General features: G+C 46.5%; 1 protein-coding gene across 3 annotated transcripts in view; it reads right to left on the bottom strand.

Moving 5' to 3' along the window:
* The window catches only part of LYN (LYN proto-oncogene, Src family tyrosine kinase), a 137916-nt gene that overhangs the window by 18445 nt on the left and 101992 nt on the right, over window positions 1-17479 (bottom strand). The window lies entirely within an intron of this gene.

Below are 17479 nucleotides of genomic sequence, written 5' to 3'. Positions count from 1 at the left end.
AATCGTATTAAGAGGGGGGGCCTTTAGGAGGTGATTGGGTCATGAGAGATCCTCCCTCATGAATTGGATTAAGGCCCTTATAAAATAGGCTTCACAGAGAGTTTGACCCTTTTTTTGCCCTTCCATCTTCTTCCATGTGAGGACACAGAAAGAAGTACCTCGCCAGGCACTGTATCTACTGGCGCCTTGATCTTGGACTTCCCAGCCTCCAGAGCTTAGAGTTTGAGAAGCAGAGCACTAGATCATAGGCTTGAAAGCTTAAGCTATTTTAGGATTGCAACAAAATCTTAGTCTCAACATGTTGCCTTTGAGCAACCTCACAGGTGGACTGTTACCATCATAATGGTTGGGGAGGAAGTCCGGATGCAACTCAGCTTAACAAAAGAAGGAGTAAGATGTGCAGGGCCAGCATAAGGAGCCCAGGCAGGGAGGAGGCGGCTCCATATGGAGCTGGGGTGAGGGAAAGGGCAGGTGAAGAAGGTTTTCCAAACACCTTGGAAGAATTCCTAGCCCATCAACTGTTTGGAACACATGGCTTGAGCTTGTTTTTCCTGCAACTTAGGTCAGGACCCTGTGGGCCTCATGGCTTGGAGGCAGGGGATACAGGGTCAGGCCTCAGCTCCTCTCCCTCTCTATCATGGCTCTGGGCCCAGAGACATTACTCACAGGGCTTGGGAAACCGATACAATCTTTTGGTTCTAAACCAAATGAGGAGATTCTCTCCATCTTAGGCCGTGTGATTCTCATTATAATGTCAGGCCCAGGGGTGAACAAAGACAAGAAAACCCCAACTTTCTAAACCACCTGCCGACACCAAAGAACTAATTTAAACTGTCTCTTTCACCCAGTGCTGATGTCTAACTCTGTCTTAGAAAGTTATGTGTGAAGCTACTGGAAATCTGAAATAAAAAGCATCCCTATTACCAAAAGTGAGACTAATCACGTAAAGAGATGATGTCAGTGAGGTTTCCATACTCTTGACTTAAGCTGAGATGTGCTGATGCTTCTTGTGCTCTTTGATTCAAATAGCATGGCCAATGCACATTTTTTAGTTTCTTTTTTTGCCTTCAGTGAAAACATATGATGGTATTTTCTACCTGTGCTGTTTCTGTGTTTTTCATTTTCATTTTTAAAAAGCGGTTTACTGAGCACAGGGACAAGGGAGCCTGTGGGGGTGCACCATGACCAAAACTCTGAGTGTGGAGCAAGGTGATTGTTTCCTGAAAACGCCTGTGCCTGAAGCCGATGACAAAGAAGACCATGCTGAGCCCACTGCTGTCCTGGGAGGAGGCACAGAACTACTGGGTCAGAGAGCAAATCCTGGGGGTGGGGGGTTCTGGTGAAACTCTCGGCATCTTGTACACAATGAAAAGTCTAGGTGCACAGAACATATTAATAATAATGCTTCCTGAGTTAATGGGCAGGCTTATCTTGTTTGGCTGGATAGATAGACTTCCAGTCATCTAGAGTGGACTTTGTAATATACAATGAGAAGAAAAGGAGCTAGTCACCAAGTGTCTGCCTCTTCCTCCACTGCCAGTCAGCTGAACAGATGCCTTCCATAAGTCAGGGCTTTGAGGCAGCTAGAGGCACAAGTGGACCAGAGAAAGAGAGAAGTAAGGTCTTACCCAACGTTCTGACCCCAAAGGGGCAGGACTTTCTCCCCCACTGCTGGTGTGAAACAGGAAGTGTCAACCCTTCAACAAAGATACCCTTGGGGCCACAGCAGGTGAGAAAAGGTGCCACTTCCTCCAGGTGGAGGCAACCCAGCTGTCAGGGCTGGTGGCAGAGTGGGATCAGGGATAGACCTCAGACCCCGAGCAGCATCTCAGAGGCCACTATGGACACAGCTGCTTAAGTTGACATGGTAGTACTGCCGGCGTGTCTCTATTTGTTGGTATATTCACATCTCTAGTATGATTTCACACACACAGACACCCTTAAATAGGCACACACTTAAGCTGGGCAGAGTGGGGACAGAATACAAAATTTAGAGTCCTATTTACTTTGCAAATAACTTTTTCCCCAGGGTATGAGGTTTAAAATATGTAAAACAAAATTAAAATTCTAAGCCTCTTAACCAACTGGGTAGACCCTCCCCTTGGCCCAGGGGATTTCAAAGAAACCTGAAAAACTAGTTCAGGCCATGATGAGAAGGGGGAATTGGACATGACTCATTATGCCCTTCTCCCTTTTGGAGTGTAGACACCAATGACCAGCATTTACATTAAAATGGAGATCCTGAGACTGATAAACAGACTCTTTGTAGCAATAAGATACCAAATTCCAACCAGACTTTAGTATAACATCACATGACAGATAACACGTTCTAAAGAAGATCAAAGTATTTTACCTTAAAATATATTTCTTTGACAAATTTTGAAACGGCCCTGCAAAGCCATCTTTTATGGGGAAATTTATATTCTATAGAGAATCCCATTCCCTTTCCAGGTCTTTTCCTGATCCAGGAGAGATTTAACTGACACCTTTTAAGGTCCCATAAGAGACATTCACATCTCTTCTCTCTGAGGCCTGCTACCTAAAGTCTTTATCTACATAATAAGAACCTTTGCTTCTACAACCACCACTTCCCATACCTTAACTCAAGCTTACTACAACTCTTCAGGCAAAGCTTAACTCCTTCAACCAATGGCCAATCAGGACTTTTTTTTTTTTTTTTTTGGAGGCAGAGTCTCACTCTATCACCCAGGCTGGAGTGCAGTGGCACAGTCTCAGCTCACTGCAACCTCCACCTCCTGGGTTCAAGCGATTCTCCTGCCTCAGTCTCCTGAGTAGCTGGGACTACAGGTGTCTGCCACCATGCCTGGCTAATTTTTATATTTTTAGTAGAGACAGTGTTTTGCCATGTTGGCCAGGCTGGTCTCAAACTCCTGACCTCAGGTGATCCACCCACTTCGGCCTCCTAAAGTACCGGGATTACAGGCATGAGCCACTGTGCCTGGCCAATCAGGAAATTTTTGAATCCACTTATGGCCTGGAAGCCTCCCCTCCCAGCTTCAAGACATCCCGCCTTCCTGGGTTGAACCAATGTACACCTTCTGTGTACTGATTTATGTCTTTGCCTATAACTTCTGTCTCCCTAAAATGTGTAAGATCAAGCTGTATCCCAGCCACCTTGGACACATGTTCCCAGGATCTCTGGTGGCTGTGTCATGAGCCATGGTCCTCAACCTCGGCAAAATAAACCTCTAAATTGATGGAGACCTGTCTCAGATGGTTTTTGGTTTGGTTAAATTAGACCAAAGTTTTAGAAACATTTGAGTGGAATGCACTCATTTAAATTCCCTCTCCTCTAACAGTGTTAAAGTAGAAAGTCCAAGTTGCTATTTCCTGAATGGGGAGTGCCCATGTGAGTAGGCTCAGCAAGCCCTATCCACATGCACCTGCCTGGACCTTCTCGAGGAAAGGCAACTGGGCTCTCCCTCATGAGGGACTGTGGTTTTGTGTCATCAAACACACCCACTGAGAAGTGGTTGCCTATGACCACACCAGAGATGGGAAATTCCTAACCACCAAGGCCCTAGGTAATATATCAGATGGACTTATTCTATGCGGGTTTGATAGAGAGCACAATCTCAATTATGTTTTACAAATCCAAGCAGAGCTCAAATAATGCCCCTGCCTAGTAGCTTCCTAGTGATGACCATCCAGGTCATTCATCTTTTCCCGCTTTTCTCAAAGGCCCAATGAGAAGTCTGTCAACCCCAGCATCCCACACAGTGAAATCGGCTTCCAGCAAGCTCTCTCCCACCCGAGGCACAGGCTGTGAGCCATCACCAGCCTTGCTGGGTATGTGCCCTGTGGACTGTTTGCTCAGCACACATACCCGGCTGCTACCACCAGAGAACATGAGCAATGCTTTGGACAAATAATGAAGTGTTCTGTGGATGACCTCACTCTGGAAATCTTGCTTTAGTGCTCTTCTGTTCATCCTAATTACTATCGCTTTTTGAGAAATTGGCAAAGACAAGCAAGGCTATCTTGCTTGGTGAGTTTTTTGTTTTTTGGGGGTTTTTTTTTCACTTTAATGAGAAGAACCCCCATTTCTGTCAGATGACTGAGGGAAAAAAGGGATCAAAGGAACCTCACTGAAGGGCTGAATGTGATCTCTCAAGCAAAGCTAAAAACTACCCCAGGAAATTCCAGCCTAAATGAGAAACTGGAACTGAAAACGCAACCTGTCTTAGAATTGGCTGCTTGGAAAACATTTGTCATCTAGACAAGCAGTGAGAAAAATTAAATGAGAAACCTGTCAAAAAGTAGGAAAAATGAAGATCTGATTTTCCTGGTGCTTTACCTGTTTTAGTAGACACTGTTTACCTTACTCTCTAAGGATGTATTGTCTTCCTATGCTTGAGAAAAAGAAGAATTCACATAATTAATGATGTTCAAAAGCCCTAGGATGCCTATAAAATAACAATATTAATAAGTTGGAACTGAAAAATAAGTAGAAATTGAGTAAAACCTACAGTCTCTCTAAAGGATTTTTTAATAACAGGAAGCCCCTGGAGTCAATCCCAAACTGACCTAAAAAGACCATTTAATGATAACAACAAAAAAATAGGATGTAAACACACACACACACACACACACACACACACACACACACACACACCAGGGAGTTTGCAAAAAGTTTAAGAACTCAACTTGTCTGTACTGCAAATATGACAGCATTTGTTTTATACCTCTCAACAGTTGTCACAGAAACACTTTTCTACTTGTTAATAATATTCATTGATTCCCCAACACTAGATTCCTCTAATCTCCAATCCATAATTTGGATGGAGGAAAGGGATGGAACAGAGAGCTCATGCATTCTTGTTTGTACTCTATTTTTTGGGGATCAAAATTTCTTGGAAATTTTATTTTAGCTTTATTTGGTTATCATAACAATCTCCTTTTCCAAGTATAACTGCTAAGAAATAGTGAAATCTATACTTTGATGATGATGATGATAGCTACCATGTATTAGCTACTACTTGCCCAGGCACTGTGCTAGGCATGTTAGTCGTTAAAATAAGCCCATAAAGTAGGTTATATTCATAGTAACGAGGACGAAGCTGAGTCTTGGAGAGGTTACAATTTCCCTAGAAAGGCCAGGATTCCAACCTGAGTCTGGCTGGTCCAGGCTTGAGAGTCTGTGCTCTTAAGCATTCATCCACACTGGCTCCTTCCTTTAAAAAGAAAGGATTTGAGCCGGCCATGGTGGCTCATGCCTATAATCCCAGCACTTTGGGAGGACGAGGTGGGTGGATCACTTGGGGCTAGGAGTTCGAGACCAGCCTGCCCAATGTGGTGAAACCCTGTCTCCACTAAAATACAAAACTTAGCTAGGTGTGGTGGCGGGCACCCATAATCCCAGCTATTTGGGAAGTTGAGGCTTGAACCCAGGAGGCGGAGGTTGCAAGACAAGATTGCACCACTGCACTCCATCCTGAGCAACAGAGTGAAGCTCTGTCTCAAAATAAATAAATAAACAGAAAAGATTTTTTTTTTTTTTTTGAGATGAAGTCTCACTCTGTAGCCCAAGCTGGAGTGTAGTGCCTGATCTTGGCTCACTGTAACCTCCACCTCCGGGGCTCGAGCAATTCTTGTGCCTCAGCCTCCCCAGTAGCTGGGACCTACTCACCACCACACTCAGCTAATTTTTTTTATTTTAGTAGAGACGGTGTTTCATCATGTTCCCCAGTGTGGTCTCGAACTCCTGATCTCAGGTGATCCGCCTGCCTTAGCCTCCCAAAGTGCTGAAATTACAGGCATGAGCCACAACGCCTGGCAAGAAAAGATTCTTTTTATTCTATTCTAAAAATACAATGCTCACCAAGTTGGCAGTGGAAAAAAAAGAGGCAAAAAGAAATAAGAAAGTCAGATAATTTAAAAAGTGGTCAACTTAGGCCGAATGTGGCGGCTCCCACCTGTAATCCCAATGCTTTGTGAGGACAAGCAGGAAGGATCACTTGAGTTCAGAACACCCTGGACAACGTAACAAGACCCTATCTCTACAAAAAATTAAAAATCAGCCGGGTGTAGTGGCATATGCTTGTGGTCCCAGCTACCTGGGAAGCTGAAGCAGGAGGATCGCTTGAGCCTAGGAGTTTCAGGCTGCAGTGAGGTATGATCACATCACTGCTCTCTAGCCTAGGACAACAGAAAGAGATCCTGTCTCTAAAATAATAATAATCATAATAAACAGTCAAGTTAAAGCTTGCAGTCTGTTAGACTACCTTCATAGCTCAAAGATGAGGCAGTGTTTGGCATATCCAAGCTTAGGGCTGGTGGAGATTTCTGTGACTGCTCAAAATCTAGTCAATCTGTCAGCATGCAAGGACCCGCAATGCCTTAGGGAGAGATGATTTTCAAAACGACAGCTTCACCAAATACCCATATTTAAATCATTAAGTGTCCACGAAACAGAATTACCTTCTTTAGAAAACAGGAAGAAAAGTTTGTCAATGAATACCCGTTTACTTTCTCTTGCAAAAACTCACGGAACTATGTCATTGGGATAGATATTTCAAAACTCACTGTACTACCCCGAAGATGCATATTATCAAAACCCAGAAAATAACAAGTGTTAGTGAGGATGTGGAGAAACTGGAAATCTCACACACTGCTGGCAGGAATGTAAAGGGATATGGCTGCTATTTGTAATGTCACTAGGATGCCATGCCATGACTACTCTCTTAGTATATACATAAGGTAGCGTTTTTTTTGGTGGGGGGGATTCTGGTGGATTTTTTTTTTGAGACAGGGTCTCACTCTGTTGCCCAGGACAGAGAGCAGTGGCAGGATCACAGCTCACTGCAGCCTCAACCTACAGGACTTAAGCAATCCTCCTACCTCAGCCTCCTGAGTAACTGGGACCACAGGTGCTCACTACCACACCCAGCTAATTTTGTTAATTTTTTTGTAGAGATGAGATCTCACTATATTGCCCAGGCAGGTCTTGAACTCCTGGGTTCAACTGATCCTCCTGCCTCAGTCTCCCAAAATGTTGGGATTACAGACATGAGCCACTGAGACTGGTCACCCTTAGTATATTAAAAGACTGAAGGTCAAGGTATCTCCATTAGCTTACGAGAACTGACATTCCCCCTTCCATCCAACCACACACAGTCCTGCCTGTATGCCACAAGCCCCACCCAGTTGCAGGTCCACTAAACAGTCCTTGCCTGCAGAGTTTACTCTTTGATGGGGGAAGACAGAAAATAATAATCCAGCACATGAATATACACCATGTCAGATAGCTGAGAAGAAGAAAATACATAGCAGGCAGCTGTGCTATATTTCAACTAAGACAAAATACCTTAAAGAATTTGATGTGTGTTATTCTGAAAAGAATTCCTGTATAAAGACAGCGCCTGGGCTCCGAAAACAATCCCTGACTTATTTGTCCTGTGACAAACTTAAAGGAAATCTGTAACAAGATCTAACAAATTCCAAATATATCTGAAACAGATTTGCTATCCTCTTTATTTATATTTCAACCCCTTTGAAGTGCGTTTTCAAAATACCATGTGTTTGCGAGGGAAGCCTGTGACGTCTGCTCTCTGTGGCTGCTCCTGCATTTTCCTTTACCTAAGGATGTGGGGGCAAGAGCGGGTGGGTGTGGCTGCAAGGGCCGAAGCTGAGGAAGAAGCAAGGTCAAGCATTTTGCTCACCAGGTAGGATTTGTCCATGCCTAGTGATTTCGGCAAACAATTACTGGGCTTCACTCACTTAGAGCAGTGAGAGAAGTACAGTTCCTCCCCAGCAGTGCAGCTTTCTAATGGGGAAAAGCAGCATTCCCTTGCAAGATGTGTGACCTAGAAAAAGGATCACTTGCTCAGTTCAGCAACTTCTCAATGGCAGTGTTTCCCGACTATTGAAGCCCACAGGACCCCTGCGGCTTATTCAGGGCCCTAGTCCTTAATGACTGCTAACAGGGAGAGGGACCTACCTAGACACCTGCAGATTTTAAACAAGAATCCAAGGTGAATTTAATGATAAGCATATGAAACCCTGAAACATAGATTTCCAAACAAATAAGACAATAAAAAATGTATGAAAAGGAGTAACTTCTGAAAGCAAATCTACATCACGACTAACACACACTGCAGGCAAATGGCCTTATGGGGGCTTCCCCCTGCATTCCGAGTGAAGCCAAGAAGAACTGGAGGGCTGAGAGTGAGGGGTTTATCTGATTTATGCCTCAAGGATTGCTCTGACTGCTGTGTGACCACTGGGCTGGGGGGAGCCACAGGTGAGCACAGGAGTAGAGAGCCAGCTCCTAGATTACTCACTTTGAGTGTATATTCAAGTTGAGTCAGAGTGACCATGTGCAGGACTTAGGAAGGTGAATCTACTTTGAGGGTAGAACTCCAGACTTGCTGACGAATTGGATATACAATGTAAAAGGAAGAGGGTCAAGAATGACTTTGAGTGTTGGGACCTGACAGCTCCAAGGACAGAGCTGCCATCAACAAAAGGGAGAAGATGGCAGCTGGCACAGGTTTTGGAAAAGGGGGTAATAGGCACTGAGTTGGGGTGCATTGAGTTTGACATGCCCAACACACATCTTTGGGCAGATGCTGAGCCAGCAGGGGCTCACGGGAGCAGTTTGGGCTGAGCTAGAAGCTTCGGAGTAGCCAGAGTCTAGACAGCTGTGCTGGATTAACTAACGTCCCCCCAAAACTCACGACCACCCGGAACCTCAGAATGTGGCCTTATTTGGAAATAGAGTCTTTCCAGATTTAATTAAGGATCTCAAAATGAAACCTCACCCTGGATTTAGGGTGGGCCCTAAATAGAACCACTGGTATCTTTATGAGAGAAGGCAGAGGAAGGTCGGAGGCCACCGGAAGACAGAGGTGGGAAGAGGAGCAGTGCGGTCAACAAGACATGGAATGGAACATCGGAGCTGCCAGAAGCTGGAAGAGGTACAGAAGGATTCTTCCCAAGAACCTAGAAGCACAGCCCTGCCTACACCTTCATTCCAGACTTCTGGCCTCCAGGACTGCAGGAAAATACATTTCTATTGTTTTAAGCGCCCTGACAGCCCCAGGAAATTAATACAATGCTTTCAATGGAATCACTTAGGAGACTTAGTGTGGAGAAAAAATAGGTTGAAAGAGTGAGTTCTGGGACCCTGCAAGGTTTAACCACTGGGCAAATGAGGAGCTGGCTGGTGAGGGGGAAGGAAAAGCAGAGAACAGTGTCCCAGAAGCCAAATGAGGAAAACGTGCCATGAGGGAGTGAGACTGACAATAGCAGACCCTGCTGGTGGGCAGCTAGGAAGATGCTGAGAGATGGGTGCCCTTTGGATGTAGTGTCCTGAGGGTCACTGCTGACTTGTGCTGCTGGGGTCGAGGGGTGGGAGGTTCAAGAGAGGGCAGGTGGGGAAGAACTGGGGGAAACTGAGCATAGTTCCTAAAACACTTCTGTTGTCAGGGGGAGGAGACACCTGGAGGCTGAGGTAGCTGGAGAGGGATGTAGGGGAAAGTGAAGGCTTTACTTTGATTCCTATGGAAAGTGCAGAAGTGAGGGAAAACGCTAATGCGGAATTTCTAGAACAATGTCTTGAAACAGCAAGAGAGCACAAGACCTGATGCACGTCAGGGCTCTTGGCTGGCAGCTTCTCTTGTCTCAGGGAAAGAGACAGCAGGGAATCCACAGAGAGAGGCAAGTAGGGGAAGGTTTGAGGGCAGAGAAAGGGAAGGTGGGGCACTGTTTCTAGCAGGCAGTGAGAGGGAGCAGACTGGGCACATGTCGGGGTTCAGGAGGCTCCTCAGGCTGGTGCTCTTGAACTGGAAATGCAGAAAGCTGCTAGGCACCTCAGTGCAGGTCACAGCTGTTGTGTGGACATGGGGGCAAAATAGGTGAAGGGTTGGACTTCCATAGGGCTGGGATTTTACCAGGTGCGTGTGACATGGGAGAGGGGCAATGAGTGTCTCCAAGCTAGGGGAGGAAAGAAGAGAAGCAGGAGCAGAGGGGAGGTAGGGACAGGCAGGTTCAAGGGACGGGAAGTGCTGGTGACAGGCTGAGGCTGTAGGGGCTGGAGCGGCTGTAGGAGGGTGAGTGGACAGAAGGGAGGCGATGGCTGAAGTGGAAACGATCAAATGAAGCAATGAGCAGCGGAATTGGTCAGCCTGCAGACTGGCTCGAGGGGAGAGGACAGAGTCTTGGAGGGGAGGAAGTCAAGACACAGAGAAGCCAGCATTTGAAGGTGGGGATGGCTACAAATGATGGAATGATGACAGGGCTGTGCTGGGAACAGCAAGCCAGCCGGAGCTGAGCACAGCAAGGAGTGTTCGGGGATCCGAGGACCACAGCAGTGAAGTGAGTCAGACTAGCACAGTCTGATGGCGTGGACTCCAAAGCTGGGGGTCCTGGGTGGGGGAGGTAGAAGGTCTGGAAATGGTAAAGAAGATCAAGCCGTACAGCTCCTTGTAATGCATCAAAAATACCTCAGCACACCATTGGTTCCACTGACAATACTACAGGTTGAACATACCTAATCCAAAAACCCAAAATCCATATTGCTCCAAGATTCAAAACTTTTTGAAATGGTTAATCAGTAAGTATAATGCAAATATTCCAAAATCTGAGGATTAAAAAAAAAAAAAACCCAAATCTGAAGCACTTCTGGACCTAAGCATTTTGAGTAAGAGATACTCAACCTGAAGTATAAATGTAATTTTAATAATCATCCAAGTAGTTGGCTCTGTAACATATAACATTGCCAGATAATGATGTTACAGACACTGGGGGTGCTGGGTGGAAAATGAACAAGAGCTGGAAATCCTGACTTTGTTAAGAATCCGCTAGCCCATCACCCTGGGAACTCTAGCATCAATCTCTGCCAACAGGTGCTGAGAAAGGGCTCTGTTCAGCGCCCAGGGAGAGGCCACGAGAGGCCCTGCATGACACTGGGGGAGGACAAACCTGTTCAGTTGTGGGGTTTTTTCCCCCCAAATTAAGCAGAATGCATCTGCCATTGGCTTCAATGTCAAATACTTCATTTATAATTTCTCATTCCTCCTGGTGTTCTTTATGCCACAAGGAATGCAAAACAAAGCTGCACTTTGTTTTTCCCACAGGCCCAGATACTTGTATTCTACTTCCTTCTTCTTTTCTCACTTTTATTTCAACCAATGAAGTAAGTTTTGTGCAGGAAAGTAAACCTATAGTTAGAGGAAGGGGAAGAAGAAAATACTTTATGGTTAAATACACCTGAATAATGACTCAGAAAACCTTTTCAAAAGCATGAGTTCTGGCCGGGCACGGTGGCTCACACCTATAATCCCAGCACTTTGGGAGGCCGAGGTGGGAGGACTGCTCGAACTCAGGAGTTCAAGACCAGCCTAAACAACGTAGTGAGACCCTATCTCTATATTAAAAAAATTTTTTTTAAACACACAAAAAATATGTTCTTCTAGTTACTCATTCAGAGCTGTATGAAGCAGAGAATAAAGAATTTATTGTTTTAAACGGAATATAGTCAATTCCCATTTTAAGTGGCCAGTATAGTCATCCAACAAGCATTTTTGAGCATCTACTATATACAAGGCACTGCACCAAGTGCTGGGGATAAAAAGGTAAAGAAGAACTTATCAAAAAATTCAAATTGCAGTACATGCTATGGAAGAAATGGGCGGGGGCCGAGACTGAGGAGAATGGAGTAAGCAGGAGTTGGGATGGAACTGCTTCAGAAGGAAGGTCAGGGAAGGCGTCTGTTGATAAGAGGTGTGGTGTGGCTCAGAACAAAGGGTGGGAGCTTCCAGGAAGTGGGCTCTGGAGAGGCACTGGGATAGGGAAGAGCGTGGTGGGCTCAGTGCTGAGGAATCAGTCACATGCACAGGTGTTGGGAGTCTCTCTGGGTGTGGTGGGAACCCACTGAACGGAGCTGAGCAGGGATGCAAAACCATCCAGTCTGTAAGATTCACAGAGACCGAGAACAGCACGGGGGTGGCCAGGGGCTAGCAAGCGGCCGCGGGGAGCTGGCATTGAGTGGGCAAAGAGTTTCCATCTGGGAAGATGAAAGAGTTCTGCAGGTGGATGTTGGTGATGGTTTCACAACAATGTGAATGTTCTTACTGCCAACAACCATAAACTTAGACATGGTTAAAATGGTGTAATTTGTGTTTATTTTACCACCACAATTTTAAAAAGGCAAAAATTTTAAAACCATCCAATTGTCCCTGCCTACTTTGTGGAGCCTGGAAAGAGGGTAGCCAAAGAGACAGGAGGGAGGCTCATTAGGAGCAGGGCTGCCTGGGAAGACACGGGCACCCTTCTGTTAAAAGCTATTGTTTATCCAAAATCCAAATTTGACTGTATACCTTGAATTTCTTCTGTTTGCCAAACTGGACAACACCAGTTAAGAAGCAACTGTGGGGCACGATGGTGTGTGCCTGTAATCCCAGCTACTTGGGAGTCTGAGGTGGGAGAATGGCTTGAGCCCAGGAGCTCTGGGCTGCACTTTGCTATGCCCATCCGGTGTCTGCACTAAGTTCGGAATCAATATGGTGACTCCTGGGAGTGGAGGACCTCTAGGTTGGTTAAGAAGGGGTGAACCGGCCCAGGTCAGAAGCGGAGCAGGTCAAAACTCCTGTGCTTAGGAGTAGTGGCATCATGCCTGTGAATAGCCACTGCACTCCAGCCTGGATAAAATAGTGAGACCCCATCTCAAAAAAGACCAAAAAAAAAGCAGCAACTGCAATAGTGCAGATGAGAGACAATGGTGACCTGGAGGAGAGAGATCTATTTTGGAAGAAGAAATGAGAGGACTTGATTATGAGTGAGGAGGGCTGGGCAGACCATTGGCTGAGAAAGCCATGGCTCAGGGGGACCCTGTGTGGCCACCTCCCGGGGACTGTGGCCTGCCTAGGTGGAATGCTGCCTGTGCACATGGGCTCTGAGCCCCACTGGGGCAGGGCCTCTGGAGGGCTGTCAGCTGCAGGCCTCATCTCCAAGGAACAGGTCTTGCTGTGGGGAGGGGAAGAGGCCAGGAGGCAGCAACTATGGCAGGAGCTCGGTTGGGGTCTTCCGCACCAGGGTGGGTGGCCCTCTGGCAGCCCCGGAGATGCTGTGGCATCCCTCTGAGCCTTGGGCAGGGTGTCAGGCTGCTGCTTGGCAGAGAGGAGCTGCCTTAGAAACCATACCAAGGAGCCCAGACACACCATTTCCTGGGGTGACGCTGAATCAGGGTGAGATCTGCAGAGCTGTGCTGGGTGGAGGTCTGAGACGGGAACCTCAGTGAAACCTGGGGAACGCATTCCAGGCACCAAACTGACCTCAGAATACACATTTCAGTCAAACTGGTCTTAAATGGGGGCAAGGGCTACTTTTGGTGACTCAGTTTTTAGATGCTTCTCATTGTGTTTCACAAAGCCCCACGAGCTGCAGAGCTACAGACACAAATGCATAGCTACAGCACGTGCTCCGAGGGTAGGCGAAGAATGCTGTGTTTCTACAGAAGTCTACAAAACCATATATTTTTAAAAACCAATAATTTAAGTTCCTCTCTCAGTAATTTTATTTTATTTTATTCCATCACAGAAGAAAACCACTTTAAAAAACAAGAATGAGGCTGGGCACGGTGGCTCACGCCTATAATCCCAGCACTTTGGGAGGCCGAGGCGGGTGGATCACCTGAGGTTGGGAGTTCAGGACCAGCCTGGCCAACATGGTGAAACCCAACTCTACTAATAATACAAAAATTAGCTGGGCGTGGTGGCACACGCTTGTAATCCCAGCTACTCGGGAAGCTGAGGCAGAATTGCTTGAGCCCGGGAGGCGGAGGTTGCAGTGAGCGCCATTGCACTCCACCCTGGGTGACAAGAGCAAAACTCCATCCCAAAAAAAAAAAAAAAAAAGAATGAGAAGTGCATGGTTTCATTTAAGTACAAAGAGAAATCACATTTTTTCAAGAGTGAGGCGTGCTGAGCGGTCAGGGAAGCATGGAGAGAAAAGCGGCAGCAGCGGAGAAAGAAAAAGGAAGAGGAGTCAGCCAGGGCTATGGAGAAGCCTGTGCAGGCAGAGAACAGGGTTCTAGGAATCAGGAAGAGGGAGAGAGGCCGAGGGCTTGGCTTCCACCCAAACCATGTCGCTGAGAAGGGTGTCCAGCCAGGTTCTCAAAGACTTCCCTGTCGCAAAGTCCCGTGGCAGTTTCCCTGCTCTCTGACTGCGTGTCAGAACTCCCTGTCGCCTGTGCTGCAACCCCACCTCCTCCTTACAGGCCACTGTGCTTCTGGTGTCCCCAGCCTGCTCTCTGACTTGTCCCTCTCAGCCCTTTCTTTAGGGTCTGTCTGGGGCTGTCCTCTGCCCCTTCCCACACTCTCTAGGGGACCTCATCCAACCCCTATTTATATGACTGTCTGCAGCGCCAGCCTCCCTGAAGCCTCTAGCCCCAGACCCCTATACTAAAATGCCTGTCCACGCTAGCTGCCCATCTCTAGCTGATGTTTCATGGCACTTCAAACCCAGTACAGCAAAACTAATTTCATCAGCCACCTCAACCCCATGCCCGCAATGGCGGTCCTCAGCTGCCCCATGCACATTCCTTCTCTATTTCTATGTGCCTGTGATAGGGAACACTGACCTTGCTCAGGCCCATCCTCCCTCCCTCATCCCTGGACTCTAGCTTTCACCCCTTCTAATCATTTTTGTATACGGTGGCTGGGGCAACTTTTAAAGCACAGGTCTCATCCTATCACATTCCTGCTGAAATGCTCAGTCGATCCCCATTATCCCCAGGCAACCCACCTCAGTTTCATAACTCAGGCCTCACACTTGCTTCAGGGACAGCACCAGGAAAGCCACTTGGTTGAGAGGTTTAAGTATCTCCAGACTTGGGCTGAACTCCTTCAGGTGCTTCTTGGCTTTAGTGAGGGGTTGGGGAGAGGGCCTGAGAATCTAGCTCTGAATTGAAAAAGCTCAGAAGAAGTCCTGTCCGTTTCAGAGTGTACCCCTTAGACACGAGCTCTGTTTGCTTTTGTTTTGTTTTTTTAGAGGCAGGGTCTTGCTCTGTCACCTAGGCTGGAGGGCAGTGGGCGTAATCATAGCTCACTTGAGCCTCAACTTCCCGGGTTCGATCAATCCTCTCGTCTCAGCCTCCTGAGTAGCTGGGATTACAGGCACGACCATCAGGCCTGGCTAATTTTTTTTTTTGGTAGAGATAGGAGTCTCACTGTGTTGCCCAGGCTGGGCTCAAACTCCCAGCCTCAGGCAACCCTCCCACTTCAGCCTCCCAAAGAGTTGGGATTACAGGCATGAGCCACTGTGCCAGAGACGAGCTCTGGGCTAGAACGCAAACTCTCCCATTCCTTTTCCACCCCACCCTTCCTGGTCTCAGTTTTAAAAAACAAAACAAAAACAGCAACAAAAACAGTAATAAAACAAAATGTTAGGAGCATGAAAAGCTGAGAACTCTGTGATTCTCCAATAGTCAAAACAGACCAATTTCTATAAAGAACACCCTGGTGTGCTGGGGGAGAAGAGAGGTAACATGAATACATATTACAGTAAATACAAAAAGCATCCACTAATGATGAAAAGGCCTACTTTGACTAAAAGGGTAAAACTGTAAGTCCTGTTGAAACTATTTGCTGAGTATAAGCATTTTTATTTTGTACAGATACATTTTTTAAACCAGAGTTATCTACAAAACAGTTTAGTCTTCCACAACTGAGAATGAACCGGTCTAGTTTATTTTTATTTTTATTTTTTTTTGAGACGGAGTCTTGCTCTTGTTGCCCAGGCTGGAGTGCAGTGGCACGATCTTGGCTCACTGCAATCTCCACCTTCCGGGTTCAAGCGATTCTCCTGCCTAAGCCTCCTGAGTAGCTGGGATTACAGGCGCACACCACCATGCCCGGCTAACTTTTGTATTTTTAGTAGAGACCGGGTTTCACCATGTTGGCCAGGCTGGTCTCAAACTCCTGACCTCAGGTGATCCACCCACCTCGGCCTCCCAAAGTGCTGGGATTACAGCCATGAGCCACTGTGCTCGGCCTAGTTTCCTTAATGTCCATGTCTCTCAGAGTGCCCCCTAAGCTGTTCTCTCCATATACCCCCACTTGCATCCCCGTGTACTCCTTTTCTGTGCCTTTATGCACCAGGTTCCTACAACTGAAGACCCATCCCTGCAGCCACACCCCTTCCCAAGCTAGCAGGGCTAATCCTGGCTCTCAGGGTCACCTCCTCCAGGAAGCCCACCTTCCACCTGCTAGCCCACCCTACTACGCTCCATCCTCCTCCATGTACTCTGAAAGTAGCATGCGGTGCCCGCTCTGACAGCCCTTGCCATATCCCAGGGCTGTACCCTGTCTTTGCCTGCAACTCACCTGTCCCCCACTCCATGCCATGTGCCGTTTGCTCATCCCTCCTGACACAGTGCCTGGCTGTGCTCAGGATAGCTGTGTGAGTGAAAGGGAGCGGGCCACACCAAGAGGGTGAGGGGGCTCAGGGAGAGCAAGCCAAGTGCTGGAGACAAAGGTCAGCTGGAATTTACTCGCCACTGCTCCCTTCAAAATGCTTTCTTGCTTTCTTTCTTTCCTTCCTTCCTTCTTTTTTTTTTTTTTTTTTTTGAGATGGAGTCTTGCTCTGTCACTCAGGCTGGAGTGTAGTGGTGTGATCTTGGCTCACTGCAACCTCTGCCTCCTGGGTTCAAGTGATTCTCCTACCTCAGCCTTCGGAGTAGCTGGGATTACAGGCACGCACCACCAAGCCTGGCTAATTTCAAACTGCTTTCATCTCCACTTTTCAACTGTGACCAGCTGGTGATAAACTCTGCCCACTCCTAAACCACTTCAGTTGAATTCTAGCCCTGCAAGCTTCCATGATGAGTACCCAAAGAGAATAGCATTTTGTGACTTACGGTAGCACTCACCAGAAATTGCCACCCCTGGTCAAAATAACATTAAGATAAGAGACAGATCTTGCCTGCAGGCCAAAAGCACCACCACCTCTGCCATACACTAACCCAAAGCTTCCCAATCAAATTTAAAGCAAAAATAAATTCTGCCTTATTTGCTATTTTAACAGCCAGTCATGATTCCTCTTGCTTAAATATGCAAAACAGCCCCACCCCCACCTTACCAAAAAAAAAAAGAGTTCCTGTTTTATACTATTTTTAAATGACAGTTTCCTATTCCTTTGGCTTTTTCAGAAGGAAACTGCATATGATCCACTTTTGCAATTCTGACAGTAACTAGTTTCATTTGTCCATTTTCTAAGTTTTCATGGTCAAAGTTTAAGCTGAAAACATAACACTCATTATTCAAAAAAGATAAATAGAGCATTTAAGTGCCCAACATGTAAGTACTGCATTAAAGTGATATATTTGTGTTCCTTTATTTAGAACAATGCTAAAATCTTATATCAATGTCATCTGTATAGCCTCAGAATCATTAGTTGCAACTTTTGGTGACGATTCACATAGATAGTCTAAATAGAAGGAGATGTCCTTAGTCATGCA

This window comes from Pan troglodytes, chromosome 7 (assembly GCF_028858775.2).
Source record: "Pan troglodytes isolate AG18354 chromosome 7, NHGRI_mPanTro3-v2.0_pri, whole genome shotgun sequence".
In the NCBI taxonomy this organism is placed as follows: domain Eukaryota; kingdom Metazoa; phylum Chordata; class Mammalia; order Primates; family Hominidae; genus Pan; species Pan troglodytes.
The sequence above is the reverse complement of the archived record's forward strand: the minus strand, read 5'-3'. Positions and strand labels throughout refer to the sequence as shown.